Source organism: Passer domesticus, chromosome 6 (assembly GCF_036417665.1).
Source record: "Passer domesticus isolate bPasDom1 chromosome 6, bPasDom1.hap1, whole genome shotgun sequence".
Lineage (NCBI taxonomy): Eukaryota > Metazoa > Chordata > Aves > Passeriformes > Passeridae > Passer > Passer domesticus.
The window spans coordinates 24,226,298-24,243,182 of record NC_087479.1 but is presented as its reverse complement, the minus strand read 5'-3'; the positions used below and the strand labels follow the sequence as shown (position 1 = coordinate 24,243,182).

Sequence of the window (16,885 nt, the reverse complement as noted above, 5' to 3'; positions counted from 1 at the left end):
GGGCTTCATTTTGTCTTTCAGATTAGGAGACATGGAACCTGGAGAGGAGCTAATCTTACTGTCAAAGAGTGAGGCAAAGAAGGCATTAATAATGGTGTTTGTAGGTAGTTTGAAGAGTATACTCTGTAACATCAGTCCATCCGCTGGTTGCTAATCTAAATATGCCAAATGATGTATTAACAATACACATTACAGTGTCATTGATGGGAATTTCTATAATATTAAAGAATATTGTAAGATTACTTATTACTTCTAAATTATATAGTACTATTTGACAATAAAACAGTTTCCTAGTCATTTAACAGTACGGGATTCTCTGCTGATGTTTTTTAGACAGTACTGGGATTCTGTGCTGGTGTTTTTTAGACAGTATTAAATATTTTGGGCAACTTGGCATTTTGGTAATATATGGATGCTATTGTTGCAACAACGCTTATCAATGTGTGTTCAGTGATCTTACAAGAGAAAGTAACTTGCAAGATTGGCACCTGACCAGATAGCATACATTTGGTTGTATTTAACACAAGTACTACATAATTCTATCTATTATTCAGCTTGAAAGTGCATGCTTTTACTTTTACCCACAGAAAGATAAATGGAGATAAATTTTTAGGAAAAAAAAAGAGAAATGTTTAAAAATCTCATATGAACTAGCTAAATGCTGAAATGCATCCTTATCAGAACTATTTTAAAAGAAAATAATGACAATGTACTATATATTAGTATTTCTATAGAAGACTATTAATGGGCATGTTGTTGTGATGTATGATTTCAAAATTATTTTGCTTTGCTTGGTGGCCTCTACAACCAATTAATTTTCAAGAGAAATTGATTGGTTGTGTAGATGAACTTGCACATTTGATTATATACAAAGCATAAAAGTCAGATGAAAAAATGTAGCTATTTGCTTTAGTCACTGTAATTTTTTATTTGTAACTGATTTGCATAAATATTTTTATTTAAAAGGCTGTCTGCTAGTTCACTGGTGTTTCTATTAAGAAAATTGAATAGAATATGAGATTATATACATTTAAAGAGTCCATGTAATAGTAAGTGTCTTGGGTCATGTTCGCTGACTTTAGTTTTAAGGGAATTCCCCTCTGCTTAGTATGGCCTCCATTATTCATTAACAAGAGAGTGTTGAAGTCCCCTTCCACGGTGTGTTTCATGATACAGGTGAGATCACAGAACTCTGAGTCACGATTTTAAAGTAACAGCTGTGGTAGTTTTAGTTTTGGCTGTTTCAATTAGCTATGTTGGTGTCTAAGACATCAAACGTTTTTGAGTATCTTCTGTTTCTTTGGATGCTACTTGAATGGCTTTTTAAAAAAAAATATTTCGTATCTGGACATTTCAAAAGCTGGAAATGCAATGAATCTGAGTTACTTTTTTCCTCTAAATTTGACAAGAGATCATGATGGAAACTTATGTGACATTCAAATGAAAAGATCATAGTCTTATATTTGGTGCATTTTAGGGGTACATTTTCAGGTAAACATATTACTTTAAAGCTTTTCTGTAGTCTAGAATTTTGTTAGCTTATTCTGTCTGTGTAAAATTTTTATCAGCTTTCAGTTTCTCTGCTAAACATTAAACATCTGACTTTGTTCCTTTGTCTTTTTTTCATGGATGTGCTGACATAAACAGTGATATTTGTTTCAAAAATAAACTGACACATATGAAGTAATTTTAATTTTGAACAAGACTTTTCACAAGACTTTTCACATGTAGTGACTCATTTAAGTATCTTCTACTGTTCTTAGTATCTTTTTACTTTGTTATCTATGTTCTTGTTTATTAAATATAAGCTTCCACAATTTTTTCCTGAAGGGATTCCTTCTAAGAACTTAAATAATGTTGAAGTTGTCAATAAATATAGTGCTCAGTTATGTTCTAGGATGAAAACTGTAGGAATTCCTTACATATTCCTCCTTTATTTAGTAAATGCAACCTTGAAGGATCTTTCAAAAAGTATTATCCTTTAAACTATATGTATGTTTAAATTTGCTTAAAAACACAATAAAAATTGCAGGTGCACTCATACTCTTCTAAATTTGTTAGTTCTGCATACTAATATTGTTTTTATGCTAGTTTAATTATTCACATTGTAATATTTTGAAATACACCAATCATATATTATTCAGAAAAAAACCAAAACAATTTAGGTAGAGCACACTCGAAATTTTGTTTATTACACTTTTCTGTTTATTCCTTGTACTGAATAGCTGTGGGCAGTGCTATGTGTAATGACAGCAGTTCAAACCACTGTAGTTTAGTTTATTTGCATTTTTCTGATGGTCAGAGCTGTTTGTGTGACATTGCTCCTTGTGCTGCTCCAGAGTGGGTGTGAAAATATCTATGTAACTCAGCAGTTGGTGATACTGTTTTTATCTGCTGTTTATGAACATTTTAGCTCCATCCTTTGATATGCTACATATAGAAAGAAAAGCAATATAAAAAATTAAACCAGACGAAGTTCAGAAAGAGCTACAAAAACAGCAGGACCTGCAACAACCTTGGCTCCTCAGTAGGAGGACTACTGAGGACTTGACTTCAAATGTCAAGTAATTTTTATAACTAATTTCATTATTATAAAAAAATTACTGAAAATATATGAAGTTATTGGTGCGTAGCAATATTGCCAAGTTTGGAGAAGAAACAATGCCATCCTTCAAGTTTGGATCTGAGCACTTACAATTCCTGATCTAAATGATCAGATTTAGTTTGATATCTCTAGTTTAATTTTCTGTTTATCTCCTTGAAATAGTTGTGATATATTTTTTAAAACCCATAGGAGTCATCCAGTCCTGTTATATGCAGATGAAACTTCTCTTGACTGCAGCAGAAACTGAAGTTGCTTATGTGGGGGTTGCATTTGTCCATACAATTCCAAGAATAATCTAATCAAAATAATTAAAAACAAACAATGGAAAATACCACAAATTTAATATAAGCAATGCCAGCTGTAAGTCATCATCTTTAAATAGAGAAGATGTATTAAAAATTCATTAACTTGAATTTGTATTACAGTCAGTGCTTGTCTGAAATTCAGGAGATTTTACATGGAGAGCTGTAATTTAAGGACAACTGCTTATTACCTTGCTCTTGTCATAGGGTGCATCTGTCATTCTCTAGTAGGAGTGCAGATTACAAAAGTGTCCTAATTTACCTGATCCTGTCCATCCCATGCCAAGTCAGACTCTTCAGTTTTATGGTCCCCACTGCTAATAAGATCTTTACAGATAGCTTTGTTTAGATGGACCATAGGTTACTTCTTCCCTTCTCTATAAGAAAAGGGGAAAAGAAAAAGAATCTTTATTTATTAGATTTTGTTGTTCTTAGGGTCCTGAAAGGTCTATTGGATACAGAAGAGAGCCTTTTTATGGCAGGCCTTAAGTTTGTAAATGGATAATACTTTCAATTAAGTAGCTGAGAATAGTCATGGGAAAAGAATGCTTACGTTTATGAAACAGTCAAATTGGCATTTAAGTGACCCTTTGCATGCCATTGCTTATCTGCATTGCCTAAAGATCATTTGGTTAGCAAGATTATATATTAAAACAAATAGTGTCAACAGACAATGAGTGTTTTACCTTCAATAAATACTTACTGTCAGATTATCAATGGTGCAGAAACTGCACAATTTTCTAAAAAACCTGTATTTAGTGCATTAAGTGAAGGTAATGTAGGCCACACACATAGTATTGTTTTTTCATGTCCCCTTTTCCAAAGAATGATAAATAGTCTGTTTTAGGAGAGTGTGTGCTGTAAAAACATTCACCTTTACCTGCAGCATGCCCCAAATATTTCAGTTTACATTGATAAAGCATTCGTTTGGTTCATTCAATGAAACGATAACTTCTACACAAGAGCAGCAATGGTAATGCAATTAAAATAGTATTCAAATTGGTTTTGGTTGTGTTTATTTAAAGTAAATGATAAAACTTAGAGAAAATGTGACTAGAAATTTTAAAATTATTTTGCCAGTTATTGTTTGCAGAAATAATTCTAAAAAATCATTCAAAATATTGTAAGTTCAAAGTTAACATTTTTGACATACTTATTTTTTAATTTTAACTGTGTGGTAATTGCATTGTAAGGAAAGTGAGCTCTGTTAGAGCATCCTAAACTACTACAAACTCTTATGAAGATTGTATACTTGCTATTGAGTTAAAAAAACAGTGGGAAATATTTCTTTCTAATTTTAAATTAATATGATCTACTTATTAAAGCATTGATCTCTGATCTCACACACCTGAACAGTTATTCTATTATAACAGTTATTCTCTTATTTCTAGTCATGCTGCTAAACCGTTCAATTATTTAAAAAAAAAACTCCTTTGCATCATATGGAGTTGCTGTAAGAATGCCTTAAATCCTAATCAACCTAATGAATTATATGATTGACTTGCTTTCCAAACTGGATATTTCATTTTTATGTTTAACTTTCACATTTTATTTCACAACCCTGATGGTATTTTCATTCAGGCAAAAAAGCCATTGATTTCCGTAGAGGCTTTGGATTGTAAAATCCGTGAAACTGTTGTGTTGAAGCATAAGGTAGCTAGGCACTTTTCTATATATTAAAGGTGAATGACTTGAAAAAATTATTTTGAGCAGTTTTAATTAAAATTTATAGATTTATCCATAGTCTTTCCTGTGGAGTGGTCATGTGCCTATATATACTTCATGTCATATAATTTTTTGATGGTAAATCAAAGTTCTACTGTATTACACTGATTTTTTCTTTACATGTGTGACTTCTTGTCTTGGGGTTTCTATAATGTAAGGAAATATAAAATATTTTTATGACACAAATATATGTTGCATGATATATCAATCTTGTGTTTTTCTTTACTTAATTTTGTAATTGTTGCTGATTTCCTTCTTATAATATCTGTTTATAACATAAGGCATAGGTCTTTAGAACAAAAAAACAAGTTGTTGAAAGCTTCATTGTCTCAGGAGAACCACAGAAAAACAGCAAAACCTGAAAACTGTTCAGTGTAATTTCAAAATTGAATTTCAACCTTTTTAATTTGGGATCTGCTCCTAAAATATGAAGGCACTTACTTGAATTAAAGTACCATATATATCTGGAATAATTTGTGGTTTTTTTAAAAAATTTTTTTTTACATCCTCAAGCATTTTTCATATACTGCTCTTCACATTGTAGCTGTCTGCACATTAGACATTTATTAACTTTGTAGAGTCCATACAGTAGCCAGAGACTGTTTTTAGAATTTGATCCATGGCCTGTGGAAGTCAATAAACTTTCATCACCTTTAGTATAACTTAGATTGAAGAGTTAAATAGCAGAATTTTTCAGTTATTAACTTTTCAAAAATAGTCAAAGACCCCATATTTCCTCTAAAATCAACAGCTGAATTGAAAATCTAGGAAGAAGTCCAAGTGATAGCATAGCATAAAAATAATTCAAAATTTTAAGGGCATTTACGAGGTATTCTGTCCTGAGAGAGTATTTAAACATTAATGTATATTTAATGTTTTCACAGAACATTAATTCACATACCTAATTTAAGCTGTGTTACTTGGTTTAAATTTTCAGTGCAACAAAGGAAAGACCTTCTTAAGCTGAGACAGGAAAATTATGATTACGGCACTTATTTTTTTTTCTTTAGATTTATTACCAATTATTTAGCTTTTCACTGTCTTTCTTTTCTAAATAATATGATCTCTACTTCAAATAGAAATTACCAGTCACTTTGTACCAAGTTTTTTTGTTTGCAGTTTCTATACTATGTCTGATGTATGTCATGAAGCAATATTTGATCAACTAACATACATAATAATCTAGAGATTAAGATTCTTGATGTATTTTTTTTCCATTTTTAGAGGTCAACACTATCCAGGAATTCATCATCTCCTTTTCTTATTTTCATATTGCCTCCTTATTTGCTACAGTTTTATCATGTTTTAGAGAGAAGAGGTCATATGTTATTTAGAGCAGAGGACATAAAGGAGGAAGAACCTTAAGCGATGGAACAAGCTGAAAGAAAAAGGTATGAACGTACTTATGTTCAGAGTTTCTATGATTTAATGACTTTATTAATGTACAGGATTACATGCTGAAAAATAATGTTCATGGTGTTTCAGGATTTTGTAATTTTAAAGTGGCAAAGAAAAAGATTTGAAAAATTTCCCTTATTTGGTAGATGTGTTTTAAAATAAGTAGAAGAAAGGTACTAAAAGACTTGTATCTTGCTTAGAATGTAAAATGTACTGTTTGTTTTTAAAAATGAATTGCACTTTGTCGACATATTAGTTTTTGGGCCACAATTTAGATTATTAATATATTCTACTCACATGAGGTCCCATTGAAATGAGAAGAAATACTAAATAAATACAGTAGGCTTTCTGTGAATGTAAAATTCTGCAGTAGTAAAAGGTTTAAAGTACACACACACCAGCTCTTTATCACAGACAGAGTCTTACCTCAGTTCTGACTCCACAAACACTTAGGAACAAGCATAAGTTTAACTAATTGTGTGTAGTTCTGTTGAGCTCCCACATGCACAAAATGAAGCACATATAGAACTGGGACCTAGATAAACTTGTATTCAAAATATTAATTGCATGTATAATAGGGAGTCATGTGATAACTGCACAATGTTTGATGAATGAGGAGATGAAGTAGAACAAAATGCACCATAGTTAATTTTTCTAAGGCTGAGGTGGCATGTAAGAAGGGATCTGTCAAAAAATTTGTTTTACAAAAAGTGATAAAACATAAATGAATTTTGGAATAGCCCTACCCTGTTTTATCATGTTATTATATACCAGTTTTTATCTTTGATGGTAGTGCATTCCAAAATGGTTGTTTTTAATTTTTTAATGTGTTTTGCATTCAATAATATGTGTATGAATCAATATGAAGCATATTCTTTTTTCCATTGTTAATTTTTTTTCCTTTTTTGTGTCTTTTTTGTTCATATAGTAATATAAAAAAATTCAGAATTGGAGTCTTAATACTCTCAAGTTTTTCCTGATGGTTTTTGCGACTGGAAGTTTGCTACTTCTATTTTCTGTGTATAACCAGCTTCAAAAATACCAAATTATTGCTTATAAATCTATAGTGATTAAAGCATGGTAGAGTGGTAAATAAGGATAAGGCTTGGTCAGTTTTACAGGGCAATTTGTGTAGCTTGTTAACATGGGTTCTCTTGAAAAACACACACTTTAGTGCAGCCAAATGCAAGGTCATAAGGACAAGAATAAGGAATTAGGGTCATACTTTGTAGGAGGGTAGATTGTATCCTGAAAAGCAGTAATTCTGAAAGGAGCTTTACAGTCTTGAAAGATAAGCAACAGAAGATGTCTCTGTAACAATCTCTGAACTTTAAATTAAACATGTTTGTCTTAAAATAAAGGCAGTGAGACATTACCATAATATAGGAAAGAAGTTTTGGGATTAGAAATATTATACAGAGCTTTTCTGCTCCAGGTAAGTGCTCTAATAAGTGAGTTAATCATGTCAGCACTTGTTCTCTCTCTTGGCTGCATGACTTTTGCATTCTTTTCTGCTCAATGACACAACTTCCTGTACCCAGAATGGTCATGGTGAGTTTTGAATCTTAAGATAAGCAATGAACTCTCCTACCCTGACTCCATGTTTCAATAATATCATAAACATCTCTGTCCTTTTTCCTCTTATAAAAGAAAGAAAAATCACCATGCCCTTTCTTGAAAGAATGAATGCATCAACCTTCAGAAGAGGGCTCCATGTTCTGGATTTGAATTGCAGGGAAATATCTGCCTGCAGCCCCTGAACGATCTAAGTTCTAGAGAAGGGCAGCCTGTTGTCTAAATTTGTGATTCTCTTTCCATAGGAATGTTTTCAGGAATGTTGTGCATTTAATGCACTTAACAGAGTGTTCAAACAGTGTTCCAGGGAACGAGCAGAAGTGTCACTTCCTGTGTGTGTTCTCTCTATTTCTTCACTACCAGTTCTGCATTAAGACGTAAAAGAGCATTATGTAGGTTTTACACATGAGAGAGAGACAGAGTTGAGGTGAATATGGTATCTGTATGGCATACTTCCTGATGCAACAGGATTTGCTAAACAAAAACATAAGAGATTCAGTAGTTGAGGCTTTAGTCTAGGCAAATTGAGAGTAGCTATAATATTTCAATGTATAGCAATGAAAGTAGAAGATTCTGCAGTGATCCATTATTTACAAGCTTCATCAAGACTAGATTTCTTTCTGAGGTATAACCTGAGCTTCATCCAGCCAATTTTGAGCTCAATGCATATATACTGATGAAATTTTATTATCTGTATTATTTAGAAGGTCACGTTTGCTAATAATGATGCTTGTCTCTGCTTTTAAAATATGTAACCACAAACTGCTTTATGGAAGTTTTTAGTAATTGAATTCTTCTGATGTGGTCAAGATTATCCTAAGCATCAAGGATGGCATTATTTCAGGGTACAGGATTAGGCCTTGATGATTCCCCTTGGTTTTTGTGAGCTTCTGCTTTTGTCAGCAATTTAGGTACCATATAAATATAATTCATGGCCTTTATTAGAGTGTTTGCTTTTGATTCATCATCATTTTCTGTTTGTTGGACAGATATATTTGGAAATATAAGGACTCCATGAGAATAAGGACTCTGCTCAGCATTGTAAACAGGGGTTTCAGCATACCAGTTACTCAGTCACTAATTATTTTGCAGGGCATGGTGGGATAGGAATTAAGGAAATTCTTGTGAGAATAAATTAATGGCTTTTGTGAGCCTTTCTTGGGTGTGAAAGGCAGTACAAGGATGGGCAAAAATTTGTTCAGAAAAGAATCCCTCAAACTTAGGAATTCACTGATGGATTTAGAAGTCACAAACTTAGAAGATATCATTTTACTGTTCTAGAGATGAAAAAAACCCAAAAAGGCTGTGAAGGTTTTGAAAGAAAAGGAGTATCTTTTTTTTTTTTTTTTCTATTTTTTTTTTCTATTTTTTTTTCTTTCTGTTTCTTCAAAGAATGGGATAACTGTCCAAGGAAGCACCATGATCTTTGTGGTAGCACTTGGAATAACTGTAAACACAGCAAGGTGATGTTCATCTAGGCAAAAGAAACTGATGCTGCAGCAAGCAGGGTATGAAATGAGATACCAGACTATTAGCTTTGTGGAGAGATTAGAAAAAGAGTTTGATTTGAGAATGTTATGAGTGCTACCTGTGTTCTGAGTCTGTGCTAACCATAGTGAATGAAGAAAGAAAGTAGTGAGGAGGTCATGAAGGTTGAAAAGGCAAAGGCTCATTAGATTCTTGTCTGTCAGGCTTGCTGAGCTAAAAGTGGCAGATTCATACCCCTAAGAGAAAGATCATCTGACGTGTTTGTTGGTACAGAGCAGTGATTAATCATACCTTGACTGATTACCATGGAAAGGGAACCTGTACATGGTCTTTGACTAGACATTACTAGACACTGAATAGAAGAAGAAGAAGAGAAGAGTGAAGGACAGAACCCCTTAAAATAAGCAAGAAGTTGAATGAGTTAGATGGGAGTAGAACTAGAAGAGATAAATTGTAGAATTTATGGGAGGATGGGATTCGAAGATTAGAGTGTTTTGATTTTTCAAGTAGTCAACAGGTTGAGAAAATGGAGGTGAATTAAAAATTTATAGATTAGTAGAAATTCTGGGGAAGGAAGTTTTACTTTGAGAGCTACATTCCCCAGAAAGGAAGAGAGCTAAATTTTAAAAAGGAGCCCGTGCTAAAATTCTTTGCTGACCTCGTTTAAGCCTTGAAATCCAAAGAACCAAATTCTTTGGAGCACTGCCATCTAGTGGCACCTGCCGCGATCACCGGCTCTCTTTTAAAATACTGGTTGATACATGAGCCCTGTGAGCCCTGAAGGTCAAAGGGGTCATCTACCTGACACTAATTTAATTCCGTTAAAGTTGTTCACATTTCATAACTGCACAATTCCCTGAAATTGGATAATCTCACAAATGCAAATGATCTGTGTGTGGGTATGCATGTTTTCCGTGTAGCAGATAGTCAAATTCAAATTACTTTGTTAATAGTTGAAACAGCAACAGATCTACTATTTTTCCCTAACTCTGAGCTCTTCTGTGAAAGAATCTTGTTTGTCTGTAACAAAGTCCAAAGACACCTACAGTTCCAGGATTTTATCGTAAATCAGATCAAGAAAGCAATAATTTTCTTGTAGTAAAATCTTGTCTTCCCTATGAAAAATATCCACAGGCTTAAAAATACATATAACTTTTCATTCATACCTGAAAAAAAAAGCCTTGAAGAGCAGGATGTATCAATTTATCAAGACTTAAACTTCCCAAGGTCAGCAACAATTCTCTTCTTAGACTGACTGTATTAAGTTTAATTAATCAGATAGCAAAGGTGCTTTGTTTTTGCACTCCTGTTTAATCTCGGCAAGCCTGCATACTCTGCAGGAATCAGTCATCTGAGAGTTAAAAAGCTACTTTTTTAGCTATGAAAATCAGTATGAAGCTAAATATATATTTTAATAAGGCTATATATGATTGTCAAACTTGTTTCTTGCAGATATCCTACAAAAATTTAACAGGATTTGTAGCTTCATGTTATGTTTGTTAAGATTTTTTCATACAGGAACGCCTGCATCTTCCTGAGTCTTCTGGTTTTACCCTTTTTTGCTAGCAGATGGGAACAATATTAGACCAGTATTATTATTACCTGGAATTTTTCCTCCATGTTGTTTCCCTCTTCCAGAAATGAAAAGTCTGATTGTTGTTTTATATTAACTCCCATTTGATTATTTAGGATAAACTCCTTGAATTGAAAACTATTTATGACAAAAGTGCCCTAAAAGAACACCAGCTCTTTTGGCTTGTTGCCTCAACAATCACTTTTAACTACCAAATCATAAGGAATATTTTGATTGTTTTATACCTTTTTGTATCTTTTATAGATACAAAATAGATACTTGACATTCCTTTTGTGCAGACACACATCTTGAAGAGTCAGAATGATCTGTGGTGGGCTGACCCTGGCTGGATTCCAGGTGCTTACAAAAGCTGCTTGATCCCTTTCCTTCTCAGCTGGGCAGGGGAGAGAAAATACAATGAAAGGCTCATGGGTTGAGATCAAGACAGGAAGAGATCACTCCATTTACCATCATGGGCATACCAGAACTGAGCTGGAGATATAGAAGTGTAATTTATTACCAATCTAATCAGAATAGGAAAATAAGAAATGATCCCAAAACTTAAAATCACCCTCTCCCCACTCCTCCCTCATTTGGGGTTTAATTTTACTCTGGAATCATGTATTTCTTCCACCCCACTGACACAGAGGTGTCAGAAGGGTGGAAGAAGGTGTAGCATGGATTGAGGTCAGTTCATTCATTACATGTTGTGTCTGCTGCTCCCTGCTCAGTGGGAAGATTCCTCACACTCTTCCCCTGCTCTAGCATGGGGTGGCTCCTGTGGCAGACAGTCCTCCATGAACTTCTCCAAAGGGAGTCCATCCCACAGGCTACTTTGTGTACTGCTCCAGCATGGGGTCCCCATTGAGTCACAGGTCCTGCTCCAGCAGGGGCTCCTCTGCACAGCACTGCCGTTCTGCCAGGAGCCTGCTGCCGGGTGGGCTTTCCACAGGATCACAGCCTCCTTTGGGCTTCCCCATCGGTGTGGGGGGCTCCTGCTCCAGGTAGGTCAGTGCTGCTCTGTGATGTTCCATGGGCTGCAGGGCACATCCTGTCTCACCATGATCTGCACCACAGGCTGCCGGGAACCTCAGCTCCGGGGCCTGGAGCACCTCCTGCCTCTCCTGCTTCACTGACCGTGGTGTGCGCAGTCTCTGCACAAAGACATCTTTATCACATATTCTCACTCCTCTCTTCTCTGCCTTCAGTTGTTTCTGCTCAATTTTTTCCCTCTATCTTCTTAAATAAGTTATCCCAGCAGTTATCCTCTGTTGCTGATGGGGTCGGCCCTGTGGTGGGTCCATGTTGGAGCAGGCCGGCATTGGCTCTGTCAGACCTGGAGAAAGCTTCTGGCAGCTTCTCATAGAAGTCACAGTGCAGCTGCTCTGCTACCAAAACCTTGCCACTAAAACCCAATAAAACACGAAATGTTTAGATATAAAGAAAAACTTGTCAGAAGAGTGCTTGTCAGAAGTTGGGATTTTGGTTGTTGTTTCCCTTTTCCTTAAGAAAAAGGTAGAAACTTCCATTTGGAAAAAGGAACCTTCCAGAAAGAGTTAACAAACTAGACCTGCATTTTTTTTTTCTGTGTAGGAGCTACAACTTATGCGTTAGTACTACATTTTAAGAATTCCTTTTTAATGCCCAAATTCACTTCAGAAGGCATTTTGTTTGTTAAATAAAATGGCTGGTTCTCAGTTATGTTGAGACACACTCTCCCCTCTGCCACTTCCTCAATATTCTGATCATTTAATTAGGTCTTTAAATAGAAATACATTGCAGTCATCAGAAATGAGAATATATACATTCTCTAAAATGTACCTCTGACAGTGAAATTGCAACTAACAAAAGTACAACTCTTTAGTTCCATGAATGCACAAAAAACTTCATTACTAATTTAGTGTTTGCAGAAAAGCTACCACAAACCTGACTAGCACCAGTAGATGTCAGTGTTGGCATATTCCAATGTGTTAAGAAAAATCAAGCATTTCATTTAACATGCATTTTAATTTGCATACATGTACAGATAGCTGAATAAATGAAGCTGACTGTTTTCCTCTTCTGATAAATCATTGATGTTTTAGTTTTTATCAAGTAGTGCTTATTCTAAATCATAACTTTACTCTAAATCTTAACCTTCTGTTTCCCATCCTCTGTCAAATTAAAATTTTTCAAAATTATTCAATGCTTCATTTATTTTAAATTTTCTGTTAATTATTAGTAAGAAGTGTTTCCCCCTGTAAATTTCAGGAAGTTGACATGAAATTGCATTTTCATTTCTTTAACAAAGGTGTTTTATGCCTAGCATTAAAGTGCAAGTTAGTGAACTGGAAATCACAAAAAGACTGAGAAGCAAGTATTATTTATGAAAACATTTATTTTCATGAATAATACATGCTTAATAATTAATAACAATTAAATACCAGAGGATTACATTTATTATTTCATTTTTTATTTCATCAGGAAATTCAGGGATGGGGGGCACAAAGTACAAGGGTGCAGAATTCCATTCAGATATACATTTCCATATAATACGTGTGCACTTCTAAACATTATAGAGAGTCTTTCTGTCTTTTCTTCTGGTTTCTGAATATGCCTCATTTTTTTGTTTTTTGTAAACATCACCACCAGTGGCATATATTTTTTATTTTAAAATGTAACTTTCCTACAAAGACTAGGGTTATTAAATTCAAATTTCTTGGGACAATTTTTAGGGAAGATTGATTTTAGCCCTCTGTGAGCTTCAAATAACTTTGAATTAATTTTTCAGATCCCTTTGTTTTGACACATATCCTGAGATGTGCAGATCTTTCTTCCCATTAAATAATAAAATTTTTTCCAACAGTGTAGTCCCCATGTAATTATTTTTTTTCCCTTTACAACTTTATATAAAATAAAATCCAGTCCATTAAAACTAAGGGAGTATGATATATAAATCTTATTTCAAATGAACATCTAAATAAATTAAGTTTCCTTTTTTTAACAGACAAGTTTGATTAAAAGATCAGTCTCAGCTCTGGAGATGAATACTTTCAAAGATGAAACTATGTTAAATATGTCAGTTAATTTCAAAACCAGCATGAAAGAATTGAAGGTTATGAAGAAATGGATAGCTGAGCCAGAAGTTGAGACAGAGATCAGGGAAAGCTTCCCTACTAAGCATCTCATGAACCAAGCATCTACTGTGGTCATCCTCAGACAACACAGGCAGATGTAGAAAAATACCTACTTTGGCTGGACCAGAGGATGGTGAGAATGGCATTGTTCTTGTGAAATGAACTCAAAAGGCTGGGATTAAATACACTGTTTTCTGAAGAAGGAAGAAAACAAAGAAATCAAAGAAAATAATAAACCCTAGAAAATTAGAAGCTGTGGTTAAAAAATTAAGTCAAGCCTCAATGATTCTTAAAAGGTGTTTTTTAATTAATCTGTATTGCCTTTTTAAAAAATAGATTTTAATTTCTAACTGTATTACCTAATTACAAGTAATTTAAATTTTTAAAATATTGAAACCTCTCAGAAATTAAGCAATAAATTTTATTTCTTTAGATATGATGCATTTTTAATGCAGAGAAAAAATACTGCTCAGTTATCTTTAGGCTATTTAGTATGGACTACAATTTAAATGGAAATAGCATTGCTTCACAACATGATGCAAAAAGTTTTATCTAAGTATAAATGCATTGTTAAAATAGTCAAACTTTTTCCTCTGAAAGATGAGGGTGAAAGTAACGCTCTTGCTAGTTTTTTGGTATTGCTTAAATATTTATGTTCTAAGTGTGACCTGCAAAAAAATCCCCCAGAATTTTCTGATTTTGTGTACAGTTACACGTGTATGTATTGTACTTTGATGCTCAGACCTGGTTCTTCAGGCCACTTTTCTATTCAGCTTCTCATTTTTTTCTGCTTTTAGAGAGTTTTAAGCAGATTTATTGTTATGAAAATCAAAGATGCTTACATGGTAAGTATACTGCTATAGTGAGTTGTGGCTAAGAGAGGAGACCTTTCCCCAAGGTCTTGTTTTAGACTGGACTACTGTATGTTCCTTGCTGTTTAAAACTTTCAGATAAGCTTTGCTAAACCAAGGGGATTTTGTCTTTGTACTATTTTGTATGTAATCTCTTCATGACCCTACTGTACTTTCTATTTAATTTTCCTTTTTTTCCCTATTGGGATCCTTTTGTATACAATATTATAAATGAGGTACATAGTATTCTAAACATATATCTGTGTAAAATATTTTCTCTCTATTCCCTTCTGCTATCACTTTTGTATTAGAAGGGCTAGGTTTTTTTTTGTGTCAAAGATTGTTTCTGTTGAAGACTTTTGTTTCTTTCACTTTGAAAGTTCAAAGCAGATATTGAAACTCAATATATCTGAAGGTTCTCATGTTGGATTTTTTCCAGATAATCCTTTTGGAAATATCCTTGTAAATTCAAAAGCTTTTTTTTTTGCCACCTCTGGGTGGTGCTGCTTCTGTTTCTGTTCTCATGGCGTCTTCCTACTAACACTGGGATTTATCTTTGATACATTCATCTGTCTAGGTTCATTATCATTTAGCCAAGTTGGTAATTGTCCACTCTGAAATACTATCCTGTCTTAGGTTTAGCACTGTCCTTGTAAACCTAAGTTAAAGCCTTTGGAGGAAATAAGCAGACAACTGCGAGTAAGTGCTGAATATTTGCGGGACATGAATCATGAACTGAAAAATTCTGCTTACTTGCAGCTTCCATAATGGTTTTTGATAAATGGCTGAGAATTAACAAGAAAACTAACATTTGTGGATGTTTGCTGACTGGCAGATTGCAGTTTGATATTGTTAATATGTCTGGGAACCTTTAGTTAATTTTAATATATTTTTCATTACATCTGTGTCTCTAGGAAGGCTTCCTATTCACGATAAATTCAATGCCAAAGTGGTTTCAGCAATCAAACATTATCAGAGCCCCAGCATCTCTTGTTTGTTAGTTTTTGAAAAGTTTGCAGAAGGGAGGGGATGGAATTCCAAAATAAACTTCTGCTTGCATGTGGATCAGCAGAATATGGAAGTGTTGCCTGGGTGAAACTTTTCCTCCCTCTGGGACTACTTCTGAGGAGAAGGATACTGAACTACTGGAAGGAACTGAGACCATGGACTTCCAAGAAGAAAATATAAAAGTAGAAATTGTTGATTCAATGCAGACTATTCTTCAAAGTGCAACAGTTTGTAGTTGCACTTAGGAAAACTTAGGAAAAGAACTGAGAAGACTGGCTGGGCTAACAGAAAAAGAACACCCTTCAACTTTTCACTGCTGCAGTCATGGAGAAATACCAAGAAACTTAGGCCAGTTAAGGTCAGTTATGGATGGCTTGGAAGAAGTTGAATGCCAAGTTTTACTTCTATCTAAGAGTATTTTTTAAAATTAAAATTAACTTTTTAATTCTTCAACAGGTGAAGAACTAGAAGTAGGAGAGCTGATAATGAGTGGAATGCTTCTACTTTTTACCTTTGTATGACAGCACGAACCAAGTTTCTTCCCCAAAGAATGAAGATGCTCTTCTTAATAAGCTGTTTTTATTTACCCTAGTAGTCTCCAAGTACAATAATACTTTTCCAGAAACCCTTGCTCAGGATAAAACACTTCTAAATGGACTGGGAGATAGGATAAACAAAGAGAACAGAAGGGTTTTCATTTCAAGTTTTGCTTCTGGCAAAGCAGAAAAATGTATTTTCATATTCTGCAAAAGCATAGCAAGCAAGTAAATTAAAAAGCCATTTATTTCCTGTTTATAATGATACTATTAATTGATGCTGCAATACAACAATAATGCTATTGTTTTTCTATATATGTCTATTTTTTCAATACTTTTAAATTTCCTTTCTAGTGCTACAAGCCTGCCATTACTTCTGCCCAAACCCTGCAAAACTAGCAATAAATGATCAAAACAGAATAAAAAATTGCTGAAAAAACAGAAATGAAATGAAAATAATATTTTTAAAGTCTGTAATTTGAATGTGGAAGCCATAAAAGCTTTCAAAGGAAATCTTTAGGCAATGGTTTAGTTGTCTGTGTTTGTGAAACCTGTCTAGGGAAATCTTGTGTTGGACTTCCCTGTGGTATTTTCTTTAACATCTATATTACACACAGCAAGGGATAACTACATTGGGACCCCAAAGTACTTTGCCCTGTAAATAATGTCACACAGTTAAAGGTTAAACAACATCTCAGCTCTTAAACC

At 34.0% G+C, this 16,885-nt stretch overlaps 1 long non-coding RNA gene across 5 annotated transcripts in view; it reads left to right on the top strand.

Annotated features, from left to right (window-relative positions):
* LOC135302904 (uncharacterized) overlaps nt 1-15,885 on the top strand; it is a 35,189-nt gene extending 19,304 nt beyond the window's left edge. For 3 of the 5 annotated variants that reach the window (XR_010364457.1, XR_010364458.1, XR_010364460.1), the window contains 4 exons: nt 5,926-6,023; nt 13,653-13,915; nt 14,580-14,627; nt 15,548-15,885. This is a non-coding gene — a long non-coding RNA (uncharacterized LOC135302904). Of the gene's footprint in view, nt 1-5,925; nt 6,024-10,194; nt 11,506-11,541; nt 11,671-13,652; nt 13,916-14,579; nt 14,628-15,547 lie in introns of those variants that run through there. The other 2 variants (XR_010364456.1, XR_010364459.1) reach the window with 2 other exon arrangements.
* The last annotated feature ends 1,000 nt before the right edge of the window (nt 15,886-16,885 follow it).